This window comes from Rutidosis leptorrhynchoides, chromosome 9, assembly GCF_046630445.1.
Source record: "Rutidosis leptorrhynchoides isolate AG116_Rl617_1_P2 chromosome 9, CSIRO_AGI_Rlap_v1, whole genome shotgun sequence".
Taxonomy (NCBI): domain Eukaryota; kingdom Viridiplantae; phylum Streptophyta; class Magnoliopsida; order Asterales; family Asteraceae; genus Rutidosis; species Rutidosis leptorrhynchoides.
The window spans coordinates 263,311,206-263,328,935 of NC_092341.1; positions in this window are offsets into that span (position 1 = coordinate 263,311,206).

Here is a 17,730-nt window from a genome sequence, read left to right on the forward strand (position 1 = left end):
GTTCAAAAGAGTAAAAGTGGGACTATGATCTCACCTTGAGTGCACGTATGTAAAAGTACTTCAACAAGTAAATGTATGCAAGAACGAATGCTAGTCTTGACCTAAACAAATAGGTTGTATCAATAACGGTAAACACGATAGGTCAAAGTGTTCAGTTAGTCCTATGGCTCGTTACGAATCGATCATTATAGCATGTGAATCAAATTATCAAGTTTCATGCAAGGTACAAGTATAAAAGCATGTTAGAATGATTGTATAAGTATTTGGTTAAGTTTGACAAAAAGTCAAACTTTGGTCGGGTCAAAGTCAACTAAAAAGTCAACACGTTTGGGTCGGGTCCCGAACTATTTTTCGGAGGTTTTTATTCATATATAAGCATGTTAGAACAAGTTACATGTGAATCGGAGGTGCGTAGCATAGCAAACATTTTTTGAATTTTGACCATGTAGGTTAGAACCTGGACACGCCTTAGGTCGCGCCGCGACCCAAGACTGCCGCGCCGCGGCATTTAACGTGTGTTGGTACCTGGTCAGTCTCAAATGTCCAAGTCTCAAATCAAAACTCTTTCAAGCATAAATCACAAACCGCTAACACTTAGAACTCGTATCTTATATCGTTAGAAAGGTAATTTGACAAAGAATATAACTAAATAGATTTCACAACCAAAAACATCATTTGCAACAATTGACTTTCCAAGTTAAATGATCAATCAATGCACACCATAAATGCTTCAAATTCATAAATGCACATTTATGATTCGGGAATTTAATGCATACATATGACACACCGTTTCGTAGGTAATCAAACATACTAACCACTTACCAACAACAATTCATGGCATTCAATACATCAAAAATGCATTTAAAGTTCATCAAAACCCTAACCCAAATTCACCAAAATCACTAATCAAGTTTATAGAGTTTTCTAAAGCAACCTACACATCAAATTGAAGCTAGTGATGTTAGGAACACATTTAATACATGTATTTATAACATTTAACATCATTCAAACAACCAAATCACTAAATCAAACACACCAATCTTTCAAGTTCATGCTAGTTATCAAAAATAACAAGATCGAACATATAAATCATATATTCATGTTAGACTTAAGCCATAGACACTAATTAACAACTTTATAAGTTAAAAACATCAAGAACACAAAATCTAGTGATTTTAGAAAGTTACCCAAATGTAATGAAATCGGTATGAAATCGAAGAGGAAGTTGCAAGGATTCCAAATATGTAATTTGTTTTGATTGAAGTTTGCTTGATTGGAATTAGATGATGATTCTTGTAATGGAGATTTGAAAGAAAATAAGGAAGTAATGAAAGAAAAGAGAAATGAAATGAAAAAGATGGGAGGTGGAGTTGACTAGTCAAAAGCTAGTCACCTCCTTGGCACTTTGGCGAAACTAGTCCCTCGAGTTTGGTTGCGGGTGTGTGAATTACCTAAACGAGATATTTTTAAAACGTGTATCAACGGGAGATGTTATAAACATATAACGGAAATTTATAATAGTTAAACGGAAAAGTAAACGCAAAAAGGCGGGATGTTACAAGTTGTTGGGCTGCTAATGAAAGCCGCTGTTTCCACTAACCTGGCGACCCACAAACAAAAATCCAAACATCACCGCCACTGTTTTGCTTCAGTTTTATACTTCTGTTTTCCATTCTGATTCGAGCAAGGAAGAAGTTCCAAGTTAATGATGTTAATAGATGATGAATGGTGATGCATGATGATGAGTGAAGATGATAATGATGTGTCGTGATGATGATGTTCACGAAACCGCTAATGATGATGAAGAGATAAACAGATAACGATGATGATGGTATACGCATGATGATGATAGTATAAGATGGAAGTTAAGATGATCACGATAATGATACATAAATTGATACAACCATGATGATGGCTCGACTGATGATGATTTTATGAAAAAGATAAAATCAGTATGTATATGTTAATTAAGTTTAAACACAAAGTAATACAGAAAAACAACAGTAGAGACGGGGTGAGGCGTGTAGTCGTTTAACGAGAGGTCTCAAGTTCCAGACTTGGGGGCGACACTTATTAATTTTTTTTTTGTTTTGAATGTTGGGCCGTATATTATCTATTGGGCCGAAATCCAGTTTTTGTTAGGCCAAGGAATTGATAGTGATGATCGGTATAATTATGGGGAAGAAGAAAAATAATAATAGAATAAAATGAGTTATATAAATTTAGGTTAGGTTCTTATAATTTTGGAAAAACAAAGACAGAGGAGTGGTGTAGGGTGTTAGCCGATGAGCGAGAGGCCGCGGGTTCGAGCCCTGTATGAGGCATTTTATTTTTAGGAAAGCTTGAAAGGTAGTTTTTTTTTATTATTACTATTAATACTATTATTATTATTGATTATTGATTATTATTATTGTTATTGTTAATAGTATTATAACTATTATTGTTATTATTACTAATACATGTACTAAGTATCATTTATTATTATTATTAAGATTATGGTTACAATTATGATTATTATTAGTATTATTATTATGTATTATTAGTATTAAGAATTTTTTATCAAAATTAGTATTTTTATTGTAAAAATAATACAACCTTTTTATTTTTATTATTATTACTATCCTTATTAAAAATTTTATATATTTTATTATTTTTATTTTTATTAACATAACTATATTAGTATTTTTATAATAAATAATAATTATCTATCTAAAGTAAATAAAGTAAATATATTATTAAAGAAACTTATAAAATATAATAATTATATCACTATGAATAATACATAAATTTGTTCGATTTCAATTATGTGTGTTAATATATATATATATATATATATATATATATATATATATATATATATATATATATATATATATATATATATATATATATATATATATATATATATATATATATATATATATAAATGATATAGGTTCGTGAATCCGAGGCCAACCCTGCATTGTTCAGTTGTTAAATATCGTTATATGTATTTTTACTACAAAATACATTATGGTGAGTTTCATTTGCTCCCTTTTACTCTTTACATTTTTGGGACTGAGAATACATGCGCTGTTTTTATAACTGCTTTATTAAATGCTTTTAAAATATATTTTGAACTGCGAATACATGAAATACTTTTATAAATGTTTGACGAGATAGACACAAGCAAAACATTCCTCGAATGAATTATTATGCAGACATAAGTTCTGTGGATTATTATTGAATTAGTTGGACGTGATAATTGCCACTAATTTTTGTGAATATTTTTCCCCTGATTATTATTGCTTGGTAACCTAAGAATTAGGGAACATCACTAATTTTGAGAATTTGTGCACGCCTAATTCACGCGAATCCTAAAGGTAGCTACCGGGTTTAACACCCCCACCCAGAATGTTCACTAGATGGAAGAGCTAGTGGGCGTGGTGTTTAGTACTTCGAGGTTTATATATTATACAGACGAGATGTTCTGTTTTTAGGGATATTATTTATGTGCATTATATGTTAAGGTCGGTTACCAAGCCAAGCAATGAATGAAAAGTGAATGTTATGTATCGAGAGAATGATTTTATACACAGGTTATGTGTATGATATTTTTGTACACGAGATATGTGTACGGTTACTAAGATTTATGAAAATAGTTTCGTACACGAGATAGGTGTACTGTATTTAAATCTTGTGGTCTATCAAAATGATGAATTTTATTGTTTTATGATAAACCTATGAACTCATCAACATTTTGGTTGACACTTGAAAGCATGTTTATTCTCAGGTATGAAAGAAATCTTCTGCTGTGAATTTGCTCATTGTAAAGACATTATTTGGAGTCGATCATCGCAATGGAACCAGATGTTGGTGACTTCGTCCAGACGGATTAGGACAGGGTATGACATGTGGTATCAGAGCGGTGGTCTTAGCGAACCAGGTCTTGCATTTGTGTGTCTAACTGATAGTTGTTTAGATGCATTAGTGAGTCTGGACTTCGACCGTGTCTGCATGTCAAAAGTTTTGCTTATTATTTCGTGTCGAAAATCATCTACTTATCATCCTTAGGAAATTACCTGCTTATCATTCCTAGTCTAGACACATCTTACTGCATTGATTGCATGAATAGTGTATAGACAAATTCATATCTTAGCGTATCTTCTAATCCATATCTTAGCGTACCTGTTATTGTAAACTTTGCCTGTCGTATTCCATAGATTCCTCCGTAACTTATGGGGATTTGAGTATTATATATGCATATGTAAATTATGTATTGCAGAGTACTAATCTACATCCTATAATCTATTTCTTATCAAAAATCCTTCATCTGATCGTACGAAATGAATCCCTCAACCAGTTCGAATTCCTCGGATTCCGACAGCTATTCCGATATGGAGTTTCACCTAAGCTCCGAAAGCGGTGTCACCTGAATGAATCAATCAATCAGCCATCCCCAATTCATCTGATGGGTTCGTAGTCGACTTAATCAATGGAGACGCGAAGACGGCAATCCTTTCCACCAACCAAATTGCCCTCTTGGCGAAGAACCTGAAGCACTTACCGGCAAATCTATCTGAAACACCATTTTCAGCCTCATTTCTAGAGTAGTTCGACACGATCATATACTATCTCAGATTCTAAACCTCATTCATCTGCTCATCCGAACCGACAATCATCCCGGTGTAATAGAAGAAGTCAACGAGCTTCGCGCCCGAGTTGTAGCCTTGGAAAATATAGTGCAAAACGTACCAGCTTCAGCAACATCACCGGCACCAACAGTATCACCAATATCAATACCAGTATCACCAACAACCCAAGCATCAACAATTCATGCCTCAACATCTCATTCTGTACCTCGAGTATAGTCATCATTCTACGTATCGTTCTATATCAATTATCTTCGTTCTTCATGGTGATTATGTAGTCTCTAATGTTTTAGAGATTATGTACTCTAATTCTAGCCGTAAATCAGATGAGTTTAATATCATATTAACTCATTAAATCCACGATTTACATCTGAAGAAAATATATATGTATATATGTTTTCATAAAGATTGTAATTAAAAAATTCTTTCGTACAAACTATTAATGGTGAAAATATTTTAACGGGTAGGTAATACCCGAGGAATATTTAGTTTTCACATTAGTAAGTTACACTGTACATTCTTCGAATCTGATTCAACAGTCAGTTACTACCCTACTTATATCCACAGCTATACATATCCGTTCACCACAGAATAACCATTTTCATTCAATTTCGTATTTGGATTTTAATTTATCAGAATTCAACAAGTGGCATAATGAAGAAAACATTGGACAAAATAAAAGTTGTTAGAAACAAACAAATTAACTATGAGAAATTTTGTTAAGAATCCACGCTAACTGTTCCTAGCTAACTGTTAATTCCGTATTACCTTTTATTTATCGCAATTTATTTATCGCAATTTTAATTCTCGCAATTTTATTTATCGTTATTTAATTTCTGTTATTTATTTTATGCACTTTAAATATCGGGACACGTATGCAAGGTTTTGACATATCATATCGACGCATCTATATATATTATTTGGAATAACCATAGACACTCTATATGCAGTAATGCTGGAGTTAGCTATACAGGGTTGAGGTTGATTCTACAATAATATATATAGTTTGAGTTGTGATCGAGTCTGAGACATGTACACGGGTCACGATACGTATTAATTAATTCGAATATTATATATTAAACTATATATGAATTATTGGACTGTTACTGTGGACTATCGACTGTGGACTAAGAACATTGGACAATTAAAATAAATTAAAATATTGATTATAACATATGAAACTAAACATTTCTTCAAGTTTGCCACTTGATTTCATCTTAAACCTCATTTGTATCTTGACAATTTCAATCTGCGTTTAAACTTTCATGATTCTTGAAAACACCTCAATTTAGAGGATGAACCAACCGCACTTCATCTACGGAAGGAAAAAAAATTGATACATATAGTTATGCACCTGAAAACACTCGGAACCTGAGTAAACGTTTAACACGTATATGTGCTAGCTCTTTTGGCGTTGTTATTACCGAAAATAACTCTGCAATCCCTTTCCAAAATTAGTCAATTTTGTCACAGCTCAAGCAAGTCAACTTTGATTTTCATTCGGATTAACCTTATTATAACCTTGATATATATATATATATATATATATATATATATATATATATATATATATATATATATATATATATATATATATATATATATATATATATATATATATATATATATATATATATATATATGTATATATATATATGCGTGCTCTTTTATTGTTACCAGGGAACCTTTTATATTCCACCATATTACCAGCAGACGTACCAGCAACCTCGTTGCTTCTTGACTTAAATCTCTCTGATAAATCATTATATTTATTGAAACCCTATCATATACTCATCCGCACCTTGTAACGAGAACTGCCATACCAATTATCAGGAATCAGCAATCGGTACATTGAAAACTCACAGCATATTTACATCAACAGTTATATGTATAACATTTATCTCTTAAGAATTACGATCTTTCATTCTGAAATTCTGAAAAACACTCAGTCTTCAAATCAATACTCTAAATGTTGAAAAAGCTGGCAGCAGAAACCGTAGACAACCGTAAACGACCTTAATCGTCGAAAGTTTGATGATAAAGATTAGTATGTTGGAAAAGCTCAGAAAAGTTGGAACTGGAAAACGGATTGAGCTAATCACGAAGGAGACCAAGGACAAATACAAGGACCAAACCCTATATTCAAAGAATCCAGATAATTCTGGATCCGTTGAAATCTTTAGAGAATATCTTGCTCCGAAGTCATGTTAAAATCTTGCGGAAAATCTTTCTCCATCAACCATCGAACTTAGAAATTCCAAAATATCATCATCAATATCTTCGATATTTCTGAGGATATTTTCATAAATATTCTCGTCCGAAATTATATACCTCTTCGTGCTTCCTGTGTTTCATTATATTGGAAACTTCTGTAAAATCTAAGTTTAATTTATGAATAAATTCTGGATAAATGTAAAGAAATTGATGCATGAATTAGTATAATATAATGATACTTGATCAACGTAATTATATTACAGTAAGTCATGCTGAGTTTCTAATGGAACGTGATGATTCACAGATCATATCGTCATCACGTGCCATGTTACATAACTCTTTCATTCAAATTAACTTCTGAACGTATCAAAAAAATATATATATATATTCTTGATAGTTCTATTCTCAGTGATTCTGGTAATTTGACAAATCAAATCGTGCTATTACGTTCTTTCTTGCTTAGAACATTAAGGTCATTCGGAACTCCATACCTACAAATTCTGGACCAATACTTGCGAAAAGAAAACAAAAGCATGAAGCTCCGAAATAGAAAGGGAGAATAAATCGCAGCAAATAAGTGAGAGCAGTAACGGTGGATGACAATGATTATAGGAAACAGAAGCAGGGACTCCGAAATATAAGAGAAAATATAAAGCCCAATAACAACACGGAGATTACAAACCGTGGATATTAATACGAATAGCAATATAAAGACACGGTAGAATTAAGAATAGTATCATCCCAAAGTAATAGTAGAAGTAAACAGATTCTTCTAGTGGAAGATTAAAAAGAAGGATGACAGAAAGGATAATTAGGAAAATATCAATGATTAGAACTGGATGATGCATTTTCAAAATCTTTTAGAAGTAAGAATTAGAATGAAAGTATAGAAAATGGGAGTGATGGAGAATAATGGAACGGAAGAGTTTAATTAATATTGGAAATATCAGATAGAGTAATCGAGGCAGATCACCGTATTTAAATTTAGAGATCTTAATTTCCTTACTAGTCGAAAAATCAAATCTTTTAGATTTCGAAAATTTTCTTTAAATCCCTTGAATTCCGGAATTCAACCCTAACTCTGCCAAAAGTTAAGACGAATCTTTACTTTTCCTATTTCAATCTTTTATGATAGCTTCATTCGTACTCTTTAAATAATCGAATTGTTTTATCCACATTACTCAATGATGATAAAAATCTATTTATCAACTCATATTCGTCATGAAAACATTTTTATTGTTAGCCATGACGACCTCACTCAAATTTCGGGACAAAATTTCTTTAACGGGTAGGTACTGTGACGACCCGGGAATTTCCGACTAAAATTTAAACCTAATCTTTATATGATTTCGATATGATAAGCAATGTATGGAATGTTGAGTTTAGAAAATTTTGAAAACGATGTTCATATATTAAATTGACCTTCGACCATTCTCGATGATTCACTAACAATTAATTGTAAATAGTTATGTATGTATATGTACATATATATATATATATATATATATATATATATATATATATATATATATATATATATATATATATATATATCTATGGAAATTGGAAAAATAATTTGAAACATTATTTATTGTTGTTATTAAAAATTATTATTAATTAAAATATATCTATATATATATATAAATAAAGTATATTAAAAATAAATATTAAATGATTGTAATACTCGTTTGTTGTTTCGAATGATATTAAGCAAGTTGAATTCAAACTTATATAATTTTAAAATAAACGGTGATCCGAAAATGAGTTATATGAACTATAGGCTTATTAAAAATGTGTTTAGGAACTATCTGTTAAAATTTAAAACTTTTTATATTTTACTTGGGGTTGGGAGTGAATAATTAATGTAATTTTTATTTAACCGATAAGGACTGAATTTTATATCATAATGACAAAAATAAATAAATATTGTTAATATAAAATTTTGGGATTTTTCCGAAGACTTTTATCCGCCATTGTTTAACAACGGTGTATGATAAAATATTCAACCTAAAAGTGTCGGCAGTATTATTTGTAGTGACCCGAACTTTTCCATGTTTATTTTATATATATATTAAATGAAATTGTTATTTACATGATTAAGTGTTTTCAACATGTTAAGCAATCAAACTTGTTAAGACTTGATTAATTGAAATAGGTTTCATATAGACAATTGACCACCCAAGTTGACCGGCGATTCACGAACGTTAAAACTTGTAAAAACTATATGATGACATATATATGGATATATATATATATATATATATATATATATATATATATATATATATATATATATATATATATATATATATATATATATATATATATATATATATATATATATATATATAGTTAACATGATATTATGATAAGTAACCATATCATTAAGTATATTAGCAATGAACTATATATGTAAAAACAAGACTACTAACTTAATGATTTTGAAACGAGGCATATATATAACGATTATCGTTGTAACGACATTTAATGTATATATATATCATATTAAGATATATTAATACATCATGATATCATGATAATGTAATAATTTAACATCTCATTTGATTTAATAAACAATGGGTTAACAACATTTAACAAGATCGTTAACCTAAAGGTTTCAAAACAACACTTACATGTAACGACTAACGATGACTTAACGACTCAGTTAAAAATGTATATACATGTAGTGTTTTAATATGTATTCATACACTTTTGAAAGACTTCAATACACTTATCAAAATACTTCTACTTAACAAAAATGCTTACAATTACATCCTCGTTCAGTTTCATCAACAATTCTACTCGTATGCACCCGTATTCGTACTCGTACAATACATAGCTTTTAGATGTATGTACTATTGGTATATACACTCCAATGATCAGCTCTTAGCAGCCCATATGAGTCACCTAACACATGTGGGAACCATCATTTGGCAACTAGCATGAAATATCTCATAAAATTACAAAAATATGAGTAATCATTCATGACTTATTTACATGAAAACAAAATTACATATCCTATATATCTAATCCATACACCAATGACTAAAAACACCTACAAACACTTTCATTCTTCAATTTTCTTCATCTAATTGATCTCTCTCAAGTTCTATCTTCAAGTTCTAAGTGTTCTTCATAAATTCTACAAGTTCTAGTTTCATAAAATCAAGAATACTTCCAAGTTTGCTAGCTTACTTCCAATCTTGTAGAGTGATCATCCAACCTCAAGAAATCTTTCTTATTTACAGTAAGATATCTTTCTAATACAAGGTAATACTCATATTCAAACTTTGATTCAATTTCTATAACTATAACAATCTTATTTCAAGTGGAAATCTTACTTGAACTTGTTTTCATGTCATGATTCTGCTTCAAGAACTTTCAAGCCATCCAAGGATCCTTTGAAGCTAGATCCATTTTTCTCATTTCCAGTAGCTTTATCCAGAAAACTTGAGGTAGTAATGATGTTCATAACATCATTCGATTCATACATATAAAGCTATCTTATTCGAAGGTTTAAACTTGTAATCATTAGAACATAGTTTAGTTAATTCTAAACTTGTTCTCAAACAAAAGTTAATCCTTCTAACTTGACTTTTAAAATCAACTAAACACATGTTCTATATCTATATGATATGCTAACTTAAAGATTTAAAACCTGGAAACACGAAGAACACTGTAAAACCGGACATACGCCGTCGTAGTAACACCGCGGGCTGTTTTGGGTTAGTTAATTAAAAACTATGATAAACTTTGATTTAAAAGTTGTTCTTCTGGGAAAATGATTTTTCTTATGGACATGAAACTATATCCAAAAATCATAATTAAACTCAAAGTGGAAGTATGTTTTCTAAAATGGTCATCTAGACGTCGTTCTTTCGACTGAAATGACTACCTTTGCAAAAACGACTTGTAACTTATATTTCTGACTATAAACCTATACTTTTTCTGTTTAGATTCATAAAATAGAGTTCAATATGAAACCATAGCAATTTGATTCACTCAAAACGGATTTAAAATGAAGAAGTTATGGGTAAAACAAGATTGGATAATTTTTCTTGTTGTAGCAACGTGAAAATTGGTAACAAATCTATATTAATCATATCCTAGCTAACTTATATTGTATTATACATGTATTCTAATATATTATGTAATCTTGGGATACCATAGACACGTATGCAAATGTTTTGACATATCATATCGACCCATGTGTATATATTATTTGGAACAACCATAGACACTCTATATGCAGTAATGTGGGAGTTAGCTATACAGGGAAGAGGTTGATTTCAAAAATATATATACTTTGAGTTGTGATCTAGCCTGAGACGTGTATACACTGGGTCGTGGATTGCTTCAAGATAATATATATCAATTTTTTTCTGTACATCTAACGTTGGACAACTAGTTGTAGGTTACTAACGAGGACAGCTGACTTAATAAACTTAAAACATCAAAATGTATTAAAAGTGTTGTAAATATATTTTGAATATACTTTGATATATATGTACATATTTGTTATAGGTTCGTGAATCGACCAGTGGCCAAGTCTTACTTCCCGACGAAGTAAAAATCTGTGAAAGTGAGTTATAGTCCCACTTTTAAAATCTAATATTTTTGGGATGAGAATACATGCAGGTTTTATAAATGATTTACAAAATAGACACAAGTACGTGAAACTACATTCTATGGTTGAATTATCAAAATCGAATATGCCCCTTTTTTATTAAGTCTGGTAATCTAAGAATTAGGGAACATACACCCTAATTGACGCGAATCCTAAAGATAGATCTATTGGGCCTAACAAACCCCATCCAAAGTACCGGATGCTTTAGTACTTTGAAATTTATATCATATCCGAAGGGTGTCCCGAAATGATGGTGATATTCTTATATATGCATCTTGTTAATGTCGGTTACCAGGTGTTCACCATATGAATGATTTTTATCTCTATGTATGGGATGTGTATTGAAATATGAAATCTTGTGGTCTATTGTTACGATTTGATATATATATAGGTTAAACCTATAACTCACCAATATTTTTGTTGACGTTTAAAGCATGTTTATTCTCAGGTGAATACTAAGAGCTTCCGCTGTTGCATACTAAAATAAGGACAAGATTTGGAGTCCATGTTTGTATGATATTGTGTAAAAACTGCATTTAAGAAACATATGTCGATGTAATATATTTCTATTGTAAACCATTATGTAATGGTCGTGTGTAAACAGTATATTTTAGATTATCATTATTTGATAATCTACGTAATGCTTTTGAAACCTTTATTGATAAAATAAAGGTTATGGTTGTTTTAAAAATGAATGCAGTCTTTGAAAAATGTCTCATATAGAGGTCAAAACCTCGCAACGAAATCAATTAATATGGAACGTTTATAATTAATATGAACGGGACATTTCAGTTGGTATCCGAGCGTTGGTCTTAGAGAACCAGAATTTTGCATTAGTGTGTCTTATCGAGTTTGTTAGGATGCATTAGTGAGTCTGGACTTCGACCGTGTTTACTTGAAAAATGATTACTTAACAAATTTTGTTGGAAACTATATATTTTTAACATGTGAATATTATGTGATATATTAATCTCTTAATTTGTTTGATATTATGTGATAGATGTCTACCTCTAGAACAAGTCCCATTGACTCACCTAATAATAATGAAGAGTCAAATGTAAATTAGAATGATTCGTGGACTGATTCACAAGTTCCCGAAGAGGAACCGGAAGAAGAGTCGGAACCGGAAGAAGAATCGGAACTGGAAGAAGAATCGGAACCGGAAGAAGAAATAGAACCAGTGGGGGAAATAATAAAACGGGTAAGTAGAAGAAAATCCTCAACCAACCGACCAAAGTTAATTATGGTCAATGGTGTTTCCGCCAAGGAAGTAAAGTATTGGGAGAATTACCAATTCTTCGATGAATTAGATCCCGACAAGGATTCTGATGATGTTATAGAAATTACCTCAACACAATTTAATAAGGCAAAAGAGAACAATAAGGGAAAGGGCATAAAAATAGAGAAATTTGATTCCAAACCCGATGAACTTTATATGTATCGTCAACACCCGTATTTCTTAAGTTGTGACAATAAACCGGGAACCTCTAAACCACCAGGTTTTTCTAAACCATTGTGGAAAACAACGGCTCGTATTAGGGGAACATCATATATCCCTAGAAACTTGGCAAAACGAACCAAAACCGAAGAAGAAGAAACGGGCGAGTCGGAATAAGATAGTTGTATTCGTGTGGTGTAATATATGTAATATAGTGTGCTTATGCTTTATGATATATGTAAAAATTGCTTGTATTAATAAGTATTTTTTTTATGAATCTAACTCTTGTCTATTTTACAGTTTAAAAACACAAAATGGATAGACAACCCAATATTTTAAGAGACCTACCCGGAGACATGATTGATGAAATCTTGTCTAGAGTCGGTCAGAATTCCTCGGCACAACTATTTAAGGCGAGATCAGTTTGTAAGACATTCGAAGAACGTTCCAAGAATGCCTTGGTTTATAAAAGGCTTTCGTTCGAAAGATGGGGGATATCACATTGAGAAATCCATAAGTTACGATGTGTTTACTTTGACGCATATATTGCGGGGAACCCAAATGCTATTTTACGCAACGGGTTAAGAAATTATTTTGACTCAATATATTCGAATATAGGACTTCGTGATTTAGAAAAAGCGGCTAACATGCAACATAAAGAAGCATGTTATGCTTACGGGTTAGTAATGTTCGCTTCTCACCAAAGTGAGAACAAGAACATCGGGCTACAACTATTAAACAAAACGTTCCCACAAGTGACGGAGTAGGTAATTGGGGTAAGAAATGAGGTTTTTAGATTGTTACGGGACTGTTGGACATTACGTAACCCTCGTCCCTTTGACGACATTACAACACGCTGTCTTATCAACAGCCATAACGGTTATGTTCCACAAGACCAAGGATGGGAAGTTGTCCTAGTAAAACCAGAATGCATGACTTGTTTCTGGACGTATGAATTACGTGTCTTTATTGCCTTTACTGAACGACTTGTGTACTAGCTAGAATTATCTTCACAACTATCTTGTATCAAAGTTATTGTGTGCTATATTTCATGCTATATGTAAAATAAGCGGTATTGTAAGAGTGTAAAATATTGTATAAAAGTTTGAACGCGAAATATTATTATAGTCAGTTTTTCATATAGAATTGTAGTAGTTGAATTGTATATTAGCTACTAAGTATGAACTTAACAGGTAGGTACTACCCGAATTTAAACTTATAAAACGCTAATATGAAGAAAAAGCTTTTATAAATGAGTTCATATTATGCTACGAGATACTATTGACTACTCTTAATATTCTGTATGATTAACTTGTTTCATTTGACTATTTGAAGAAAATGGCACCGAGTACTCGACAAACCATGAATATGATGGAAGAGGAATTTCGTACCTTACTTGCTGCAAACATAGCCGCAGTACAGGCTGTGTTACATACCAACAATAACTCCGAATCTAGCAATGCAGCTAACGGCGCAAGAAATTGTGTAGGATGCACCTACAAAGAATTCACTGCCTGCAAACCTTTGGAATTTGATGGAACCAAAGGACCGATCGGATTGAAACGGTGGACCGAGAAGGTCGAATCGGTGTTTGCCATAAGTAAGTGTACTGAAGAGGACAAAGTGAAGTACGCTACGCATACCTTCACAGGTACTGCGTTAACATGGTGGAATACCTATCTAGAGCAAGTGGGACAAGATGATGCTTACGCACTACCGTGGTCAGCATTCAAGCACTTGATAAATGAGAAGTACCGTCTCAGAACCGAGGTCAATAAGCTCAAGACAGAACTCAGAGTGTTACGAACCCAAGGATTTGATATTACCACGTACAAAAGACGATTCACAGAATTGTGCCTATTGTGTCCGAGAGCGTTCGAAGATGAGGAAGAGAAGATCGACGCGTTTGTGAAAGGATTACCGGAAAGAATCCAAGAAGATATAAGTTCACACGAGCCCGCCTCCATACAACAGGCATGTAGAATGGCTCACAAACTAGTGAACCAGATTGAGGAAAGAATTAAAGAACAGGTAGCTGAAGAGGCCGATGTGAAGCAAGTCAAAAGAAAGTGGGAGGAAAACGGTGATAAGAATCACCAATACAACAACAACAGCAATTACAACAATAATCGCAACAACTATCCCAACAATCGCAACATCAATCGCAACTACAATAAACAGCCCAACAACAACAACAACAACAACAACAACAACAACAACAACAACAACAACAACAACAACAACAACAACAACAACTACAACAATTATCCCAACAACAATAACAACTGCAACAACAACAACAATCAGAAGCAGCTATGCCAGAGGTGTGAAAAGTATCACTCGGGGTTCTGCCCCAAATTTTGCAACAAGTGTAAAAGAAATGGTCATAGCGCGGCAAAGTGTGAGGTCTATGGACCAGGGGTTAACAGAACGAAAGGAACAAATGGTGCTGGAATGAGTAATGGCGGAGCAAGTAGTGTCGGAGCAAGTTATTCCAATGCAGTTTGTTATAAATGTGGAAAACCGGGCCACATTATTAGAAATTTCCCGAACCAGGAGAACACGAATGGACAAGGTCGCGAAAGAGTTTTCAATATTAATGCGGCAGAGGCACAGGAAGACCCGGAGCTTGTTACGAGTATGTTTCTTATTGACAATAAATCTGCTTACGTTTTATTTGATTGGGGTGCGGATAGAAGCTATATGAGTAGAGATTTTTGTGCTAAATTAAGTTGTCCATTGACGCCGTTAGATAGTAAATTTTTACTCGAATTAGCAAACGGTAAATTAATTTCAGCAGATTATATATGCCGGAATCGAGAAATTAAACTGGGTAGCGAAATATTTAAGATTGATTTGATACCAGTAGAGTTAGGGAGTTTTGATGTAATAGTTGGCATGGACTAGCTGAAGAAGGTGAAAGCAGATAACGTATGTTATAAAAATGCAACTCGCATTGTACGAGAAGAAGGAGAACCCTTAATGGTGTACGGAGAAAAGGGCAACACGAAGCTACATCTTATTAGTAATTTGAAGGCACAAAAACTGATAAGAAAAGGTTGCTATGCTGTTCTAGCACACGTCGAGAAAGTACAAACTGAAGAAAAGAGCATCAATGATGTTCCCGTCGCAAAAGAATTTCCCGATGTATTTCCGAAAGAATTACCGGGACTACCTCCACATCGATCTTTTGAATTTCAAATAGATCTTGTACCAGGAGCTGCACCAATAGCTCGTGCTTCTTATAGACTCGCACCCATCGAGATGAAAGAACTGCAAAGCCAACTGCAAGAACTATTAGAACGTGGTTTCATTCGACCAAGCACATCACCATGGGGAGCTCCTGTTTTGTTTGTCATGAAGAAGGATGGTACATTTAGGTTGTGTACTGACTACAGAGAGTTGAACAAACTTACCATCAAAAACCGTTATCCACTGCCGAGAATTGACGACTTATTTGATCAAGTACAAGGTTCGTTGGTTTATTCGAAGATCGATTTACATTCTGGATATCATCAAATGCGAGTAAAGGAGGATGATATTCCAAAAACTGCTTTTAGGACGCGTTATGGTCATTACGAGTTTATGGTTATGCCGTTTGGATTGACTAACGCACCAGCTGTGTTCATGGACCTTATGAACCGAGTGTATGTGAAAGGACCCGTTCATATACATTATAAACGATTCACAATAGTTGATTACATCGCGAGGTATTTGACCTCTATATGATACATTTTACAAACATTGCATTCGTTTTTAAAAGACAAACTTTCTTTACAACGAAAATTGACGGTATTCACACCATTTCATAATACATCCAACTATAATTAACTTAATAATAATGTTGATGAACTCAATGACTTGAATGCAACGTCTTTCAAAATATGCCATGAATGACTCCAAGTAATATCCTTAAAATGAGCTAATGCACAGCGGAAGATTTCTTTAATACCTGAGAATAAACATGCTTTAAAGTGTCAACCAAAAGGTTGGTAAGTTCATAGGTTTATCATAACAATCATTTCAATATATTAATAGACCACAAGATTTCCGTTTATAAATATATGTACACTCGCAAGTGTATAAAATTATTCTATAAGTTGTAGGCACCCGGTAACAAGCCTTAACGTTCATGTTTTACCCTCTGAAAGTACACCGAATCAGGTGTGTTATATAAACCTCGAAGTACTAAAGCATCCCATAGTCAGGATGGGGTTTGTCAGGCCCAATAGATCTATCTTTAGGATTCGCGCCTACCGTACATAGACAAGTAGTTTAATGTTACCAAGCTAAGGGTATATTTCTGGTTTAAACCCACGTAGAATTAGTTTAATACTTGTGCCTATTTCGTAAAACATTTATAAAAACAGCGCATGTATTCTCAGTCCCAAAAATATATATATAAGGGAGCAAATGAAACTCACAATACTATATTTTGTAGTAAAAATACATATGACGTCGTTGAACAAGTGCAATGTTGGCCTTGGATTCACGAACGTATCAATATTGAGATTCAATATTGCAGGAAAAGTACGTAGACGCAACGGAGATGATAAACACTAGTTTGACTCACGAGCAATACTCTCGATCAATACCCATAACCTCCATAGCTATAACCCATAATTTCCTTAGCTTTATCCCGTTTGAAAACTTATTTTGAAATCGTCTGAGTATAACTCCGTCGTAGTATTTTATGTATACTAATAATATCATGAAATAATACAAAGAAAATATATATATGTAATTCGATTGAGAGAGTTTAGAGAAATATATTTTCAAGTTTCTATGAAATAATGAAACCTATTCAATTCTATTTATAA